This window comes from Eriocheir sinensis, chromosome 38 (assembly GCF_024679095.1).
Source record: "Eriocheir sinensis breed Jianghai 21 chromosome 38, ASM2467909v1, whole genome shotgun sequence".
NCBI classification, from domain to species: Eukaryota; Metazoa; Arthropoda; class Malacostraca; order Decapoda; family Varunidae; genus Eriocheir; species Eriocheir sinensis.
Genome location: NC_066546.1, coordinates 9,764,942 through 9,785,055, shown reverse-complemented (window position 1 = coordinate 9,785,055; position 20,114 = coordinate 9,764,942). Strand labels below are relative to the sequence as shown.

The following is a 20,114-nucleotide window of genomic DNA, read 5'->3' as shown; positions in this document are numbered from 1 at the left end:
TTGGTTAAAAAGATCTTGTTGTATAGAGAATAATAATAAATAGTTTGTCTTACTGAAAAAAAAGTTATATAGCATAGCGTAAACACGTTGTCAAGACCTGAATAAACAAACTGAATGGACATTGTAGAAAGGAAAAAAAATATTAGTTAAGAAAGAGAGAGAGGTAAGAGGGTTTCAGTGCATATAGAAGAGGAAAAGGAGAAGAAGAAGAAAGAGGAGGAGGAGAATTAAGAGGAGAAGGAGGAGGAGGAGGAGGAGGAAAATGCAGAGCTGTAAGTTTGACATTTTATATACCTTTCAAAACACCTGGTAACATTAAAAAAAATAAAGAAAACACGAATAAAAGTATAAAACAAAAAACAAACAAAAAAATCACGCCAAAACTCATTAACAAGACAGAAAAAGAACATGCAAAAATTTTTAAACACAAAGAAAACGCTGGCCCAAAAAAATCTTGAAGGGCGGACTCGTACAAAACTCGGTATTTAATCGCTCGGCGGAGTGTTCTTGGGCCCGAAGCTCCACGTCCGAAAGCTGAGAAGGATTTAATTGTCATTTTGGAAAAGCTTTCTCGTTACCCGGGCGACCTGCAGCAGAGGGAGAGAGGGAGGGAGGGAAGGTAAGTTGGAGAAGGTAGGGAGTGAGGGACCCGGGGAGGAGAGATGGGGGAATGAAGGAGGAGGAAAGGGAGAAGGAGAAAAGAGAGAAGAAGAGGGTGAGAGAGAGAAAGTAAGTTGGAGAAGGTAGTAAGTGAGGAAGCCTGGGAGAAGAGATGAGAAGAATGATGGAAGAGGAAAAGGAGTATGAAGAGAGGATGAGGAAGAAAAGGAAGTAAAATGGAGGAAGAGGTAGATAGATGGAGGGAATGAATGATGAAGGGAGAAAGGGAAAAGAGTGAGTTGAGGGAAGGGAGGGGGAGAGGAAGTGAAGGGAGAGGGCATATGAAAAGATTGAGGGTGAAATAAGGGAGCGAAGGGAGGAAGAAAGGGGAAAGGAAGAGGAGTTAAGAAAAGGAAAGGAGTGAGCGAAGGGACTAGAGAGAGAGAGAAGAAAAATGGAAGGCAGGAGGAAGGGAGGAAGGAGTGAAGGAAGCATAGGGCGAGAAAGGGAGAAATGGAAAGGAGGTGGAAGAGAGAGAGGGAAGGAGAACATGGAAGAAAAAGATAGGACAGCAAAAAACGAAATAGAGATGGAGAGAAGAAGAAAAGGAATGACACAAAAAGCTCAGCAGAAAAGAAGAAAAGAAAAAAGAAAGAATGAAACGGGAGACAAAGCGACAGGAAGAAGAGAGAGAGAGAGACCGGAAATGAGAGAAAGGATTGCCGGCATGGAGAGAAAAAAAATATTGAAGGAAAAAAAAAAGAGAGGAAGGAAAAAAAGACGTGAGATCAAATATAAATGAAACCGTTAAATGTCGCAAAGGAAATGACAGGGGGGGGGTGACCGGGGGGGGAGGGGGTTGGGGGGGTAGAAGGGGGGAGTTATAAAAAAGGAGAAGGATAGAGAAAAATGGGAGGAAAAGGTAAAAATGAATGTGAGAAAATGAGAGAGAGAGAGGATTTCCACTAATGGTCTTGTACTTAGAAAACACATCACATTTCATTTTCGTTATTCCTCTCTCTCTCTCTCTCTCTCTCTCTCTCTCTCTCTCTCTCTGTCTCTCTCTCTCTCTCTCTCTCTCTCTCCTCCTTTCGCTCTTTTTAAATCCATGCAGGAGTTTTGTATTAATATGAATTTTGTTTTGAGAAACTTGCAATATTTTAAGAAATCTCATTAATTATTTTTCTTCTTTTTTCTCTCATTCGTTTTCTTTATTTTTCTTTGTTTGTCTGTCTTTTCATAATTTTCTTTTTCATTTTCTATGTCTCGTTTTGTTTCTTTAGTTTTCTTATATTTCTGTCTTTTGCATTATCGAGAACTGTCATTATTTTCTTTTTCTCTCATTTTCTTTGTTTTTCTTTGTGTTTTTCGTGTCTTTTCTTTCTAGTTTTCTTTAATTTCTTTCTTTCTTTGTTTTCCATTATCTTATCTTACTTTTCCTTATCGTTTGTCCTTTCCTTATTTTCTTATCTTTAACGTCCTTCCTGTTCCTTTGTTTTTTTTTTCTTGTTCTTTATTTTCCTTTAACTTTCTTCTATTTCATCGTTTCCATCTTCCTCTTGTGTTATCTCGTTATTCGTCCTTTCTTATCTTCATCATTCTTCTGCTTCTATATTTCCTCGTACTTATCTCTCCCTCTCACACCATATTCTTTCCCTTCCCTCTCTCTCTTTCTCTCATTCTCCCTCATTATCTGCAATCTCTCGCCCCATTGCCTCCTCATTCCCTCTCCCATTCTCGTTACATTCTCATTTAATTCCTCTTTCTCCCTCGCCCATTTCTATCACTCCCTTCTCTTTATTTTTATCGTCTACTCACCCTTCTGTATTCCTTCCCTTTCTCCCCCCTTCTCGTCTTCTCTGTTCACCTCCTCCATTTCTCTCTCCTTTCTCTCCTCCTCCCTTATCTAATCCCTCCTAATTTCAGTTCCCTTACCTCACATCTCTAATTCTTCCTCCTCTTCGTTGTTTCCATCTCATATCTCTCTCCCTCCCTCCACCTCCCTTCCCTTCTTCCTCTCTTTCTTCCTCCTTCCCTTCTTTATCTCCCTCCAATTCCTTTCCATTCTTCCTCTCTCCCTTCCTTCTCCTACTCACAATATCGCCAAGCCTCTCATCTTACCTCTCCAGCTTCTCACTTCCCTTACCTTCCCTCCCCTTCTCCTCCCTTCCTACCCTTTCCCAAACCCTTCCCACCCCTTCCCCCTTTCTACCTACGCCTCGTCTAACCACCTAAACGACCTCAAACGACCGAAATTGACGCTAATTGTCGTAATGTTGGGACGGGACGCGAGTAGTCTAGGCTGTGCATCACCGGATATTGCCGCTGGCCAGCTCGGGGGTGCAATATTAGTGTGAGCTGATTGTTTCTTAGGCCCGGGGCGTGCTGGGACCTCTATGCTAGAATCTGGGTGTGCGGGAGCCAGGGGTAGAGTGGGCTCTGACTGGGGTGTGTATGCGAGTGGGTGTGAGAATAGGCGCTGTGTTCAAATCTACACTTACAGCACTACTTCCTCCTCCTCCTCCATCTCCTCCTCTACCTTCTCCTTCTTCTTCTCCTCTTCCTCCTTCTCCTTTTCCTCTCCGATATGCACTGAGACCCTCACCTGTACCTGGATCTCTTTTTTCCTCCTCTTTCTCCTCCTCTTCCTTCTCTTCGTCTTCTAAATGAACTGAAACCTACACCTGTATCTACATCTCTTCCTCCTTTTCTTATCTACACCTACATTCTCATCACATCTTCCTCCTCATTCTCCTCCTCTACCTAAGCCCACACCAACACCTTCACCTGCAAATCCTCCTCCTCCTCCTCCTCCTACACAGACAGACATCGCCCTTTGCACCGCCTTCCCAATCCAGGAGAAATCGAGGCTCACCCAAACTGCGTCTAGCGGGGCGGGGCGGGGCGCGGGGAGCTCGTTGCGTCGCTAATGAGGCCGTGGTCATTTCCAGATCTCGTCGTAGCATTGTAATGTTCGGATCACCATTACGAAGTGGACTGGGATGAGCGAAGTGTATTGGCGCGCCGAGGGTGTGGTGGCGGGGGCGTGCGGGCGCTTCCAAGACGTGATCGGAGTGGGTTAATGTCCTGTTGTGATGGGTTTTAGGAGGCTGGGAATGGCTGCCTGGAATGGTGATCTCTGAGTCTGGGGCTGAAGCTGGGCTGTATGTATGTATGTACCTGGTTCCGAGAGAGTGGGAAAGAGAGGGAGAGAGAGTGTGTGTGTGTGATGGTCTTGGTCATCTATAGTGGTTCCGTTGAGGTACTTTGTAAACTTTAGATAAAACTGTCGACTTACCTTGATTCATCTCGTCCCCTTCCTCCTCCTTCCCCCCCTTCTCCTCCTCCTCCTCTTCCCGGGATGCTGAGGACGAGATGAGGTTTCGTTGTGTCTTTTCGCTCCCCAGGTAAACTTTGGTCCTTTGTCGTCGTGAAGGTAACAAAGGTAAACAGGGCCAGGTATGGTCTGTTTGGCTTCCCTTTCGTAGGCAAATACTCAGCGGCCTTTTCGTTACGTTTTGGTCAGTGAAAGGAAGGAAAAAAGGAAGGTTAGTTATAGTGTATGGTTGAGAGAGAGAGAGAGAGTAATTGTGTTAGTGGTTATGATGAAAGTAATTCTAACCTAACCTTTTTTGTATCTTTTAGTTTTGTCTGATGGTAGAAGAGAGAGAGAGAGAGAGAGAGAGAGAGAGAGAGCGAGGTCATTGTGTTTGTCTAGTAATAGATAACATTCCTCTAAGTCAAGTAAGACCCATTAATCAAATCATTTAAACTCCCAGGTGTATGCCCCCCCCCTCTCCCTTCACCCCCCTCTCCCCTTAACAGTGGCACAGATGACCCAGCCCGCCCTCGCCTCCGTCCCCATTCACCTTGCAAGATTAATCATTCCTTCCTTCACTCTATTTTGTGGTATCTATGTATTGTATTTTTTGACGTAAGAACAGACAGCTCTTTAAGATTTATTGCTGTGGAGGTTGCAGGAAGCTGAGAGTCTCCCCTTTGTCCCCTAAATCTCCCTGTTGTGCATGTCGTAAAAATTGTGCTAAACCTTTTTTCCAATTTTCATATGAAGTAGTAATGTAGAATTTGTGAGTGTCAGCTTTTATCCACGTCCATCTTTGTCAGTTCAAGAATTCATGTTTTTTCTTGACAATTTTTGGATAGTAACCTTGTAGTGTTTTTGATGAACGATATGAATCTGATTTTTTTCTAAATTTAGTATCGGAGTCCTTTCTTCTTTTTTTCAAGCTTACCAAGAGAATAACACAGGTGAGATATCGCTTCCCTCTAAACCAAAACCCACACGCACTCACTCCCTCACACACACACACACACACACACACACACACACACACACGCACACGCACACGGACACACGTCAACCATGCAGCACCAGCGACGAGACAGTAAGCCCAAGGAGATGGTAAGGACTCTTTCAGGAAGGTGGACCGAGGAGAAACCACAAGTAAGGGAGAGAGAGAGAGAGAGAGATAAGGTTGCTAGACTGACTGACTAGCTTGTTGACTTTCTGGCCGACTGGCAGGCTTACTTGCTGGCTGGTTGACTAGATGGCTGGTTGACTTTCTGGTTGATTGACTGGCTGGCTGACTGGCTGGCTTGATTCTAACCCCATCTGGCTGGCTGGCTGAGTGGCTGGTTGGCTCCCGCTACCACCATAATTGCCAGTTCATTTTAATCTGACGTAAAGCACTGCAGCATATTTTCAGAGAGGCGTAAAACAATTTTTTTTGTCTAGCTAATCACGACTCGCCCCAACTCTTGTGTTTCGGGGCATCTCAGGTGATTGGGGCTGTTACCTTTTGGCTGATTAGTGGTTAGAACAGGTGGTGTGTGTGTGTGTGTGTGTGTGTGTGTGTGTGTGTGTGTGTGTGTGTGTGTGTGTGTGTGTGTGTGTGTAGTGTGATGAATGAATGAATGAATGGACGAAAGTTTGAGGTAAAGCGGCAAGAAAAGAAGGAAGGAAGGAAGGAACATAGGAAGGAAGGAAGGAAGGAAGGGAGGGAGGAATGAATGAAGGAAGAAAGAAAGAAAGAATATTGTACCCCAAATCATATCTTCGACCTCCTCCTCCTCCTCCTCCTCCTCTCGTTTCTTCTCTTCGTCATCTGTCTTCTCTCCCACAAGCACCACAAGAAACATACTTACCACCACGTTTCCTCCTCCTCTTCCTCCTCCCCTCCTCCTCCTCTTCCTCCTCCTCCTCCTCCTCCTCCTCCTCCTCCTCCTCCTCCTCCCCTTCCTCTTTCCTCCTCAAGCACCACAAGAACCCTCGCTCGCCTCCCTCCTGACCTTGACACAGATTAATACGCCGTCACGGGGCTCGAACGCGGTCCCTCGCTCTGCCTGGCTCAAGGGAAGGTTCAGGCCCCCTCCTGTGTTCCTCCTATTTTTATTTTTGTTTTGTACCCAACTTTGTTATTTTCTTGTTGCTATTTTTATCTTTTTTTGTAGCCATCTTTATTTACTTATTGTTTTAGTAATCTTTCTTGTTTTATTTTTTTTATTTCTTATTTATAGTCATCTTTATTTCTTTGTTTTCTTTCTTTTCTCTGTTTCCTTGGGATTAGTTTTTGTTTGTTTGTTTAAGTAAAGGACGCAAATTAAAGACTGTTTTGTTGTTTTCTCTGTTTTTATGATGATTTTTGTTCTAATTTTCTTTTTTTTTTCTTTTCTGTTATCATTCTTTTTACTTACTTATTAATCTCAGTTTTTTATTCCTTCGTTCATTCAGTCAGTCTCTTCTAAAATTGGCCTTCTGCTTTATGTCTCTCTCTCTCTCTCTCTCTCTCTCTCTCTCTCTCTCTCTCTCTCTCTCTCTCTCTCTCTCTCTCCCCTTCTCTCTCGCTCCCCCTCCCCTCCCACCTTCAAGCCATTTCCCCTTTTTGACAGCGCCGAAACTTAGTCGTAATTAGACCACAAAAGCCAAAGTTATCCTTTAACAACCCTTTTTACGTTTTCTTTTTTATTCCATAATTTTCACGTGAATTTTTTTATAGTTTCCCCAAAATATCTTGTATAGAGAGAGTTAGGATCGCTTGTAAGAAAAAGGAGAGAGAGATTATAATAGTAGCCTAAATGGATAAAAGTCTTAGGACACAGTTTGCCGCATTTCACTATCCCGTAGACTGAACCAGAGAGAGAGAGAGAGAGCAGGCCCGTCGAAGTGTAATCGAGAGAGATGGCGGACATGGTCGGAATCGGTAGTAATCGTAACGTCTGTGATCGTAAGGAGAGTGGCAAGGGTCGTTACCAGTCTAATTTCGGCCAAGTACGACAAGGCACGCGGGGGGGGGGGCGAGAGAGAGAGAGAGAGAGAGATGCTTCCACGACTAAACCAAATCTTGTGAAACGCTTAACAGGAGCACGCAAAGATAAAGATAGACGGACATAAAGATGGATAGATAGATAGATATAGAGAGAGACATTTCCAAAGGCCATAAAGGAGAATAATCGGGTTCTCATGAGTGCATTTCACATTTACGATGCAGAAGCTTTGTTTGACTATCACTAGGCTCATACAACTACCCATGGAACTACTAACACGCCTTATAGGAAAGCCTTATCAAATGTGGGTGTGTAAGCCTCGAAGTGTTTGGGAATTGGTGCAGGAGCCTTGTCAAACTATCACTAGGCTCATACAACTACCCATGGAACTACTAAAACACGACCTCTAGGAAAGCCTTATCAAATGTGGGTGTGTAAGCCTCGAAGTGTTTGGGAATTGGTGCAGGAGCCTTGTCAAACTATCACTAGGCTCATACAACTACCCATGGAAATACTAACACGCCCTCTAGGAAAGCCTTATCAAATGTGGGTGTGTAAGCCTCGAAGTGTTTGGGAATTGGTGCAGGAGCCTTGTCAAACTATCACTAGGCTCATACAACTACCCATGGAACTACTGACACGCCCTCTAGGAAAGCCTTATCAAATGAGATTGTGCATGCCCCGAAATGTTTAAGAAATGGTCGAGTTCTCATGATTGTTTTTCACGTTCACGATGCAGGAGCCTTGTCTGACTCTCACTAGGCTCATAAAACTACCCATGGAAATGCTAACACAACCTCCACGAAAGCCTTACCAAATGTGGGTGTCTAAGCCTCGAAATGTTTGAGAGTATTGGCCTAAGTTTTGTTCTCACTCTCCTCCTCTTTTCCTCCCTCGCCGCCGTCACCCACGCACTCCCGCCCTCACATCCCTCTTCCCTGTCACCCTAATCTTTCCCCTGTCAGCCCCGCCTCTCCCCTGGGCTGCGTGGATAAGGCCGAGTGCATGGCTTTCTCTCTGAACGGCTGCTACTGTTTTTAGCCTCCCTTTCCCTGCCTTCTGATCCCCTTTTGATATTTTCTTTATGGCTGTTTATTTTATCATTTTTTCATTTCATTTTTTCATCTTTCATTTTACTTTTTATTTTATTTTCATGGCTTTTTTAATTTTTTTTCATGGCTTTTTTTATTTTCTTCATGGCTTTCTTTTCTTTATTTTCTGCATGGCTTTCTTTTCAATTATTTTCATGTCTTTTTCATTTTTTCTTGGCTTATTTTCTTTAATGCTATCTTTTTTATTTTCTCCATGGCTTATTTTATTTTCTCTATGGCTTATTTTCTTCATGACTTCCTTTTTTCTTATTTTCTTCATGCCTTCTTCTCCAAACGGGTGCTATTGTGTCCGCTCCCCTTTCTCAACCATCTGATCCGTTTACATTTTTTCTTTCCATCATCGAGCTCGTTTGAGGAAGCGTAGTCGAGAACAGGTGATAAAAGCCCCGAGATTATTCAGTAGACCCCGGAGAGCGTTTGAATGTGCCAGGCCAAAGAGTCGTGAAATATTTATCCTTACCACCAATACGCCATCAAAGGTAGTGGAGTTTCGCGGCGTTTAGACACGCTCTCAATGGTAGTAAATGTTATGAAAATAGTGCCCTATCCATTACTGTGTGAATATATACCTACACCGTCCCCTGAGACTGGTATATGCTTTGACCAGGAAACGGGGAGGGAGTTCAGGGGTTTCAAGGTACACATCTCTTGTCTCCTTAACCTCTAGATCTAAGAGGGAGCGAAATAAAAAGCGCCACGTCTTATTTCAAGGATTGCAACACTTATTTACATAATTTATCGCGGCTCCTCGCATCTTTTTTTCCGTCTGGGTGTCCTTGGCCCGGAGCGAGGGAGGGAGTGCTTGCAGTGAGGGATTGGAAGGCGCGTGAATCACACCTTCTCTCGTGCATTATCCAGGCGGGAGGGAGGAGGAGGAGAGAGGGGAGAGGAGGAGAGAGGAGGAGGAGACACTGCGACCATTGCCTAACACTGGAGGAGAGAAAAGAAGGGAGATGAGAGAGAGAGAGAGAGAGAGAAAGGAGATGCTGCCGGAGAAAGAGGAGAGAGAGAGAGAGGACATTGTGACCACTCCTAAGCGCTGCAGAAGAGAGGAGACAGGAGATACTGCGACCATTTCCTAGTGCTGTAGTAGAGAGAAGAGACAGAAGAGACGCCGTGACCAGTTCCTAGCGTTGCAGAAGAGAGGAGGAGAGACAGAAAGATAGGGGAGATGCTGCGACCATTCCTAAGCGCTAGAGAGAGAAAGGAGACGCCGCAGCCATTGACTCCTCCAAGCGCTGCAGAACTAAAGATCAACAGACCGTTAGGAAGTATATAATGGCCTTCCTCGATGCAGTGTAAGCTCCTAGTATGGGGAATAGTGTAATGGCTCCCCCCTCGATCCCCTTCCCCCTTAGCCCCCCTCCCCCCTTTCTGCTGTGGGCCGCGAAGCCATGAATAATGAGTGTGTGAGTGACGGCGAGCCTCTTCCTGGAATGCCACAAGTAAAAGTTTAAGGAGGTGATCAGTCTCTCCGCCTACCCAGCCTGGCCAAGCCTCCCCCACCTCCCCCCACACACACAGCCTTACCCTCCTCCCCACCACACACAGTCTTACCATTCCCCTCCACCACCACTACCACCAGTCCCTCGCCTTTCTCCCTTCCAACTTCTTGACCTAACCTCTGTTTAGCCAAGGCCTTAGACGAGTGACATCACAGCAGAGATGGAAAGAATTGCAGTGCGTGAGTTTGGAAAATACAAGAATTACAGAATTACCCAAGAAAAGTGTGAAAATTAAAAGGCATAGGTGTTAGTTAGTTTTGAAAGCACAAGAAATAGAGGAATGCAAAAGAAAAACATACAAACGAGAAGCATACTTGTTATTCCTGTTATTCGTATAGCATCGCCCCTTGCGTTAGTTTTGGAAAGCACAAGAAATACAAAATTGCCCAAGAAAACCATGAAGATGAAAACCACACTTGTTATTGTTCCTATTATTGGTTTAGCATCTCCATCTCCTATTCTCCTCCTCTCCCCTCTCCTTCCCTTATAAATGCCTTCCAATCAGTGTCCGGGAAAGTGATGGATTCGTAGGCCTGATTCGGGGCGCGGAATGGATCGCCACACAGCCCATAGCATCGAGGTTATTGGGCGTAATCAGAATCCTCTATTGAATTATGCTCCCGTCCCGTACACGATCGGAACCTACTTAAAGAGTTTCCGTAGTTTTGAAGGCAAGAAAGAGAACGCTGCCGGGCTAACCTGATTTGTGTGAGGTATTAGGGAAAATATATGTACGTGGAGCTTAAAGTGGAGGAAGAGGCGTTGCGGGGGAGAGGAAATTACAGACCGTGGAGGAAAGATGAAGAAAATTAGACGTCGAACTTGTCAAGAGGAAGAGGAGGAGGAGGAGGAAACGAGCTTGAACGAACGAGGAGATTAAAGAAGACCAGAGACTAAGGAAAAAAGGAGTCTGATGCAGGGCCTGGACTCTCAATATTAGAACACCTGAGCCCCAGTACAGGTGCGGCGCTAAATTAACAACGGCGGACCTTTTAGCGCTAACGGAATATTTTGTTTATTTATGAGGCCCTCTATGTGTTGTTTATTTTCATAGCCATAAAAGATATAAAATAATATATATTAAACTTAGGAAATAAAAGAAAAAAAATAATAAAAAAGAAATAAAAAAAGACACTATATTTGTTTACGCGTTCGTTTTAGAACCTAGATCCATTTTCCGACTTCTTGAACCCACCAAAAAAAATTCCCGTTTGACTTTCTGGTATAAAAATTAACGTAAGGAATCTGTTTTAGGAGCGAAGAAGAAATAAAAAAGACACTATATTTGTTTACGCGTTCGTTTTAGGACCTATATCCATTGACCGATTTCTTGAACCCACTAAAAAATACCCGTTTGACTTTCTGGTATAAAAATTAACGTAAGGAATCTGTTTGAAGAGCAAAGAAGAAATAAACAAAAGCCCCTATACTTGTTTGCCCGTTCGTTTTAGGTCCTTTATCCATTGACCGATTTCTTGAACCCACCAAAAAATTACCCATTAATCTCCCTCATAAAAACAAAGAAAGTGTGAAGTCAGTATATACGAGACAGGCCACCGTCATCCATTCCCGTGATATATATAAGCTCGGTTAAGTCTTCTTTACTGACCTTTACATATCTCCAAGTCTCCTTCTTTACACCCGCGCCGGAAAGTTTAGGCTCGGGGTGTTTAATGAACCGAACACTACTTTCCAGGGGGTACTTAGCTTGATTAATTTTCCCTTATGTTTCCTCCCCCATCCCCCAACCCCCGTTTTCTTCCCTTCCCCTATTCCCCCCTTCCCTCCCCTCCTTCCCGCTCGTGGCTTCCTCTTTTCCTCTTTTCCTCCCTCCCACTCTTCTCTTTTCTTTCCTTCCCTTCCTCTCCTTCCCGCTCGTGGCTTCCTCTTTCTCTCTTGTCCTGCCCCCCACTCTTCCCCTTCCCTTTTCTTTCCTTCCCCTCCTTTCTTTCCACTCTTTCTCCTCCCCCCCGAGCCCCTAGTGGTTTTTCCTTTTCCTCCTTTCCTTCCCCACTTTTCTTACCCTACTTTCCTTTCCCTCTTTTCCCCTCCCTCCCTCGCGTGGCTGTTTCTTTTCCTCCTTTCCTTCCTCTCCTCCCTTTCCCTCTCCTTCTTGTTTGTTTGTTTGTTTTAATTTTCATCCTTTCTCCTCCATCTCTTTCTCATTGTCCTGCCCCTTCTACTACTATTCCTACTACTATTGCTACTACTACTACTACTACTACTACTATTATTACCATTACTATCCACACTCCCATCACCCGTGCCACACCTGTTTTCAACCTGTCCTCAAAACAACTTCAATTAACAGTTACGTAAGTCTCCCCTGAAAAATGAAGAAAAAAACAGGCAACTCATTCCACGTTTCCTTCCGTCACTGAGCGCTCACGTTGCCTAAAATTTTCCCCCCTTAGACTCTGTGAAGGAGAGTCGCTACAGAGGAGAGGAAAAAAGAGGAAAAAGAGGAAGAAATGTAAAGAGGAGGAGGAGGAGGAGGAGGGGAAAGAAGAGGCAGAAGAGGAGGTGGGGGGAATGGTATTTTTAAGGAAACAATCGCTCTTTTTGGTCGTGTTTTTAGGCCTGTTTTCGCTCGGGTTGCGTCTGGTGCAGCTCAAGGCCATTAGTGTGTGTTTTTAGGCAAGAGTTTCAAGTGTTTGTTTCCTCCGGTGTCCAAGGATCGCTGTTAGGCTGAGCACCGCCCCCGCCTCAGTCCCGTCCCCGCCCCACCCGGCTCCTCCCCTCCTCACCTCCCTCTCCCTACCTCAACGCTCTCTACTGGCAGAAAATGGAATCACTCTCGTCTCCCTTTTTGTTTGTCTTCTTTTCTTCACTCTGGCATGCTTTCTCTGATCCTGCAGTTAACCTATTTTCTTTATTTTCTTCATCTCTGTCTTCGTCTACCGTTTTTTGTTTTGTTTTGTTTTCTTCTCATTTGCATACTGTCTCTTATTATTGTTAACCTATTTTTTCTTTTTTTTTTCATCTATATCTTTGCGTTTATCTTTTTTTTGTTTTTTCTCTTCTCTCCTCATGCATATTTTCTTTTACTCTGGTTTTGATATCTCTCTCTCTCTCTCTCTCTCTCTCTCTCTCTCTCTCTCTCTCTCTCTCTCTCTCTCTCTCTCTCTCTCTCTCTCTCTCTCTCTCTCTCTCTCTCTCTCTCTCTCTCTCTCTCTCTCTCTCTCTCTCTCTCTCTCTCTCTCTCTCTCTCTCTCTCTCTCTCTCTCTCTTTCTCTCTCTCTCTCTCTTCGTCTACCGTTTCCTTTCTCTTTTTTTACTTCTCTTTCTATCCATTTATCTAACTTCTTTTCATTGCATCTCTTTTTCTACGTCTTCCTTTTAGTTTTCTTTTCCTTTCATCCTACGTACTTCTTTTTTTCTCCATATATCTATCATTTATTTCATTTACCTCTGTCTACCTTTTCTGCTATCTTATATCCTCTTTTTTAGGCTACTCTCTCTTGTTCCTCCTTCTTCTCTTCTTCCTTCCCTCTTACATACTTCATTTTCTCTCCCTAAATCTATCATTTTTCTTCATTTATCTGTCTACCTTTTCTTTTCTCTTATTTCCTCTCCTTTATCCTACTCTCTTGTTCTTCCTTCTTCTCTTCTTACTTGCTCTTTCTCCTCATGTTTTTTTTTCTATTCACTTATCTATCATTTTTGCATCTCTTTCTCTTCCTCCGGTTAATGTTTGAGAGATTAAGGAAACATTCCATTTCATTAACTTTAAGACGTCTTTTTATATGCCGTTTAAAGAGGTGAAGTAATACCACCAATTGGATATACGGGTTAAGTAGCGAGCGAGAGAGAGAGAGAGATTTTAAACCGCCGAATGGGAAATAAGAAGTATAAACGAAAGGATAAAGGATAACTATAAACGAAGTGATAATTATAAACGATAGGTGCTCAATCCTCAGTGCCAGGAGGAAGAAATTCAAGCAGAAAGGAAGAAAAAGAGCGACTGAGGGGAGTGAGTTACTGGGTTATACGGATTGAACACTGATTAATCATATTATTTTACGGTCCCCTCGCTTTCCCCTCGATTCTCTCTCTCTCTCTCTCTCTCTCTCTCTCTCTCTCTCCCCCACCTTGCATCCCCACCTCCTTCCCTTCCCCATTCTCCTCCCCTTCATTTTTCTCCCCTTCCCCTACCCTAAATCCGATCTTCCCCTCTTCCTCTCTTCCCCTCCCTTCTTCTTCCCCTTCCGTGTGTGGTGGAATTCATTGCTATGGGGAGGTGGAAGGGTGGATGGGGTGGAAATGTTTGGCAAAAATGATATACAGCCGATGAGGGGATAATAGAGTGTCCTGTTGATTCGTTTTTGTATAACTATTCTTATTATGTATTATGTATTCTGTTTATCTATCTAGCTGTTTGTCTATCTCTCTTTTTTTTCTAATTTTATCCTTTTCACTTCCTTCCCTCGCCTTATTTTCTCTTGTTCTTTGTTCTGTTTTTTCTCTCCTTGTTCCATTTTTTTTCCTTTTCCATCTATCAATCTTTTTAGTTCATCTCTGCCTTTCTCATTATCTCCTCACCTCTCCATCTCTTCCATCTTCACTTCTTCCTCCTTCCATTCTCTTCTCATCATTCCTTTTCTCATTCCTTCCTCCCTTTATCCTTTCCTCACCCCATCTCCTTCCTCGATCTCCCATCTGTCTGCCTATTTCTCGCTCTCTCTCTCCCTTCCCTCTGAAATTAATACATCCGTCTGGACAAAACTTATTCATGGCTTCAGGAATTTATTCACTTCCCTCTCCTCTTCTTCCCTTTTCCTCTCTCGTCTGCGGCCTCCTCCTCGCTCGCTCTTCCTCTCTCTTTTTTCTCTCACTTCCATTTTCCTTAGGCATTCTTCTTCTTTTCTCCTTCTATTCTTGTTCCTCTTTTCCTCTTTTTCCTCCTCCTGTTATTCTTATTCCTGTTTTAGTTCTTCTTTTTCTTCATATTATTATTATTCCTGTTATTTATATTCTTAATCTTCTTTTTCTTCTTCGTCTCTTTCTTTTTATTTATGTTTTTTTAATTATTTTTTTTCAACTTTATTTATATTTTCGTTCCATCAACATTACGTTCAATTTCGTAGATTTTTTAAACTTTCACTTTTGTTTTGTTTGGGGGCATTTTGTGTGTGTGTGTGTGTGTGTGTGTGTGTGTGTGTGTGTGTGTGTGTGTGTGTGTGTGTGTGTGTGTGTGTGTGTGTGTGTGTGTGTGCGTGCGTGCGTGCGTGCGTGCGTGCGTGCCTTATTCTTTTCGCTTGCCATCGTGAAAAGAGAAATAATCAATCAAACACGAAAGAGAAAATTTTGCTGAAGACGACCAAACTTTTCCAGGTGACGGGAGTGGACGCACGCACGCACGCACACACACACACACACACACACACACACACACACACACAAAAAACTCGCTCCCACTCACATCCACACAGCTCCTCTTCCTCCTCTTCTTCCTCCTCCTCCTCCTCCTCCTCCTCCTCCTCCTTAACTAGATAATAAATTACAACGATATCTCCTTTTATCAATCTGCTATTTACCCCTCCTCTTCCTCTTCACGTTTTCTTTCCTCTTTTTTTTTCTCTTCTCTCCTTCCTCACTTCCATCTTGTATCCTTTAATTATTTTTATTTTCCTTTCTTTTTTTCTTTCATTCATTTTCTTTTCTCCCCTTTTTTATCTCTTTTTCTTCGTCTCGATCTCACTGTTCAATTTTTCCTTTATTTTTGTTTGTTTATCCATTCTGCTGATTCTCTCTTTTTTTTTTGTCTATTTCTTCGCCTATCAGTCTATTGCTCCTCCTCCTCTTCTTTTTTCCTCTTGCTTCTTCTTTTACTTCTCTTTGAACTTCCTCCTCCTCCTCTTACCTATCTTCTTTCTTTCATTCTTCACTCCCAGCTTTTTCTTCCCCCTCATCTTTTCTCCTCTCCACCCTCTCTCTTCCTCCTCCTCCCCTTTCACCTCTTTTCTCCTTCTCCTCTTTTCTCTTCTTTAGTGTGCTCGTCTTTCAGTTTCCTCCTCCTCCTCTTCTCTTTTAGCTTCTTTCTTTTCTTCTCCTGTCTCGTTTCTTCCCTCCTCCTCACCTTTTCTTTCGTTTCCTTCTCTTCTCTCCATTCATTTTTTCCTCACCTATTCTTCTCTCTTCTTTCTTTCCTCCACTCTTTCCTCACCATTCCATTTCTCGTTTCTTCCTTCCTGTTACCTCCCTTCAGTCTTTACTTACTTCTTTTCCTCTCGTTTCTACCTCCTTTTATCCGTTTCTCCCTCTCGTTATCTCCTCATCTCTCCATCTCTTGCATATTCCCTTCTTCCTTCTTTCATTCTCCTCGCATCATTCCTTCACTCCTTCCTCCCTTCATCCCTCCTCTCCTCACCTCATCTCCTTCCTCTTCCTCTCGACCTCCTTCCATCGGATCCGCCGCCTCGTGATCGCTTCTATTGGCATTATAATCACGTTGTTTGGTTGTCGGGTTGTCGGGCTGACGCTGCGCCCCCTCTCGGTGTTCCATTTAACGAGGTGCGTCGGTTTATCGGGGTCGTCGGGTAGCCCTTCATCGGCGGCCTTCGGTATAGCGGGTTCCGTTTTTGCTATTATCGCGTTCCTTGTAATGATTGTAATTAGCGAAATGGAAAGTGTGTGTGTGTGTGTGTGCGTTGGTGATTATAATTAAAAATACATATTGGCTCCTACTTATTAATTGTGCTCGTTATTATTTCGTTTTTTTATTCTTGTTTTTGCTTTTTTTTTTTTTTATTATTTTAGCATCATGGATTTTTTTTGTGTGTGTGTGTGCGTGCGTGCGTCGTTCATACATATATTCCTTTGAGTTATTTTGTTCATTGACGTCACTTGAAAGTCATGTGAATTTTTATACGATCGTCAGCATAAAAAAAAATTTACTCATTATTTATTTTTTATTTCTCTTTTTTTTTTTTTCCTTCCTCCTCGTCTCCGCCGCCACCGCCGCCGCTCATCCCACGAAGCAATTATTACCTCCTGCAAATGAACTCTAGAATCAACGATGTACACTTATCAACATTAAATTGGCCTTCGGAATTGTATGTTATCAAAAAATCTCGTGGCTTAAGATGTAATTTCCTCCTCTTAATTTTTCCCACCTTATCTTCTTCCTCCTCATCATCATCCTCATTATAATCATCATCATCATCATTGTTCTCTTATCATGTTTCTCTCTTTTAATCAAACTCATATTGCCTTATTCAGCTAATCTTCGTAGTGTCAGTGAGTGTTCTTAACTACCTCATCTTCCTTTTCCTCTTCTTCTTCCTCATCCTCATCATCATCATCATTATAATCATCATCGTCGTTCTCTTATCCTGCATCTTTCAGTCAAACTCATATTGCCATTTTCAGTTAATCTTCGTAATGTCAGTGAGTGTCCTTAACCTCCCATCTTCCTTTTCCTCTTCTTCTTCCTCATATTCATCATCATCATTATAATCATCATCATCATCGCCATCGTTCTCTTATTCTGCTTCTTTCAATCAGTCATATTCATATCACCTTCATCAGTTCATCTTCGTAATGTCAGTCAGTCTTCATAACCACCTCATTTTCCTTTTCCTCTTCTTCGTCATCCTCATCGTCATCTTTATCCTCCTACTCGTCATCTTCATCTCTCTATCAGACTCATATTGCCTTATTCAGTTAATCTTCGTAGTGTCAGTGAGTGTCCTTAACCTCCTCCTCTTCCTTTTCCTCTTTTTTTTCCTCATCGTCATCCTCCTACTCGTCAGCCTCATCATCATTCCTGTATCCTGCATCTTTTAATGGAACTCTAATTACCGTATTCAGTTAACCTTCGTAGTGACTTTTTCTGTATTTTTTTTAGTTGTTGTCTATTTCGCCGGTAGGTTTTCTTGAGGGGTCTCTTGGGCAACCCCAGTCCGTTAGTGGCGCAGGCGAATTTTTTTATAGTGGTTACCGTGCTCCTGTCCCGCGCACCTGTACTTTCCATTAACCTGTGAGAATCGGATTAAGAGCAAGAGGGTGTTGATTCCCTTAGCCGCTGATACCATAATTTGAACTCCGATACTAAGTTCACACCGGAAAGGGAATCTATTTGCCACCATATCGAACAGCCTCACAACGCACATCATAGGTAATAATAAGTCGACGATTCTTGTTTTGAAGCGTTGCAAGTCGACCTTTGATATCACGGTGGGAGGGAAACCATCTTTGATACGAGGCAGGGAGTGGAAAGGGGCAGCCAGGTCACTCAACTCACGAGGGAGAAGGAGGAGGATGAGGATGCGGAGGAATATACAGAAAGAGAGAAAGGGACTCGATTTACTAGCTCACGAGGAGATAGTGTTAAGGAAGAAATGAACAGAAATTAGACAGAAGAAGCTTATTTGACTCATGAAGAACTTAAGAGGCAGACAGACAGATAGAAAAGCAGATAAACATACAAAAAGACAATCAGACAATACTCACATGCAGACAAATAGAGAAGGATTAAGGAAGAAAATAAAATAGAGACAGAAGAACCTCATTTAACTGAACGATCTTATGAGACAGACATAGATAGAAAGACAGACACACAAACACACAGTCAGGCAGCACACACACACACACACACACACACACACACACACACTCACAAACACACAGACAAACAGACAGGGAGAGCAGAGTGACCTTGGCTGCAGCAGGGGTGATCTCCCTTCGGCGCCACAGTAACGAAGCTGCAAATCTAATCAGAGACGTTCCTGCTGACCGAGAGTTGAGTTCTCCATCCCTAGACACCGGCAGGGAGAGTACTGGGGAGGGGGAAGTGGGAAGGAGGTGTGATAGGTTAGAGAGAAAGGGGCTCGATTTACTAACTCACGAGGAGATAGTGTTAAGGAAGAAATGAACAGAAATAAGACAGGAGAAGCTTATTTGACTCGTGAAGAACCTAAGAGGGAAGGGGGGATAGGACACTGGATACGTAAAGAAAGGAATAGAACAGAGGAAAGAAGGAAACAGGAATAAAGACAGTTGATAAGAAAATGATCGAGGGAAGACATTGGACATAGGACAAAGAGGAAGGAGTGAACGCCAATCCAGCTTGGAGGTCCTTAGAGAGAGAGAGAGAGAGAGAGAGAGAGAGAGAGAGAGAGAGGTGGGAGATATTTTTCAAGCATATCTGATCTTGTGCTAATGATGCTGCGACGCTTTACATTAGCCTTGCCTTGCCCAGAGGGAGAAATAAGTCCCTATTGCGAGAGATTTCGTGGACTTGTTATGTTACCTCCTCCTCCTCCTCCTCCTCTTCTTGTTATTCCACTCCTCCCTCGTCTCCTACTCCCCTTTTTAGTTCTTGGATATGTTACCTCTTCCCCTCTTCCTCTTACTCTCATTCATCCACTCCTCCTCCTCCTCCTCCTCCTTCTCCTCCTCCTCCTCCTCTCGCCTTCTCGTCCCCATAGAATTAGGCTAAGTATGATTTTTCCCTCACCTATTCACTTGGCATTGGAAGCTTCAGTTTGTATTAGCCGCGGTCCTGTTGGCGTCCATATCAATTTGCAGCATCCATTCACTGCATCAGTATCAATTCCACGTGCCATTTTTCCATTATACACCACCCGAGAGAGAGAGAGAGGGAGAGGGAGTGGGAGAGATGCTGAGTGACTTGTTAGGCCGGACACACGCGTACACACACACACACACCAGTCAGCATCTCTCCTTCTCTCCCTCCCTCTCTCCCTCCCTCCCTCTCTCTCCCTCCCTTGTATTGGTTTCGAGGGAGTGCCATGACGTGTGTGTGAGGGAGGAAAGGAGGGGAGGAAGGTGGAGTTTTCAATTAGCGTTTGGACACCTGTTAGCCACCTGATGGACCGCCGCTTCACTTTCACTACCTGCCGACGACTCATTCACCTGTCCACTCTCACTCTCACTCAATTCTTTTTTTTTCTCTCTCTCTCTTTCCTCTTGGTCTTTTGTGCATCATTTGAGGAGGTGGTGATGTTATATCATTCTCCTAGACGGACAGAAAGGAAAAAAAAAGAAAGAAACGCTGGAATCAAAGAACGAAGGGAGGAAGGAAAGAAAGGGGAAGGAAGGGAAAGGAGAGGCCCTTGAAATGAGAAAGGAAGTAAAGAAGGGAGAATAGAAGGAAGGAAAGGAGAGGAAAGGAAGAGGCTGAGAGAGAGAGAGAGAGAGAGAGAGAGAGAGAGAGAGATTATGATTGACACCTATCCCGGCACATCTCCCTTGCGGCCTCAAATACACAACAACAAAGACCTTCACTAAGTTTTAAGCCTAAGCATGACCTTCCTTGATCCGGAGGAGGAGGAGGAGGAGGAGGGGGGATAGTAGATCCACAACACAAATAATAGAGGGGAAAGTCAAGTTAATTCCCCTTGACTAAAAAGAGAAACTAGAATGCAGACTCCCTTTGATCTTTCCCCATTTTTCTTTGCTACGTTCTTCCTTAGTTCATATTGTTCCTCTGTCCGTTTCTTCGCTTTACTTTTCCTCCTTTAACTTCACCTTCTTTTTCGTTTCCTCGTCTTACTCTTCCTCCTTTTCCTTCACCTTCTTTTTCGTTTCCTCGCCTTACTCTTCCTCCTTTAACTTTACCTTCTTTTTCGTTTCCTCGCCTTACTTT

The 20,114-nt window shown here is 43.5% G+C and overlaps 1 protein-coding gene across 1 annotated transcript in view; it reads left to right on the top strand.

Annotated features, from left to right (window-relative positions):
* The first annotated feature begins 4,852 nt into the window (after window positions 1-4,852).
* Window positions 4,853-20,114, top strand: part of LOC127008646 (CUGBP Elav-like family member 4) — a 146,000-nt gene continuing 130,738 nt past the window's right edge. The window contains exon 1 of the mRNA XM_050880933.1: window positions 4,853-4,869. The gene's annotated coding sequence lies outside the window, so the exon portion shown is untranslated. The remainder of the gene's footprint in view (window positions 4,870-20,114) is intronic.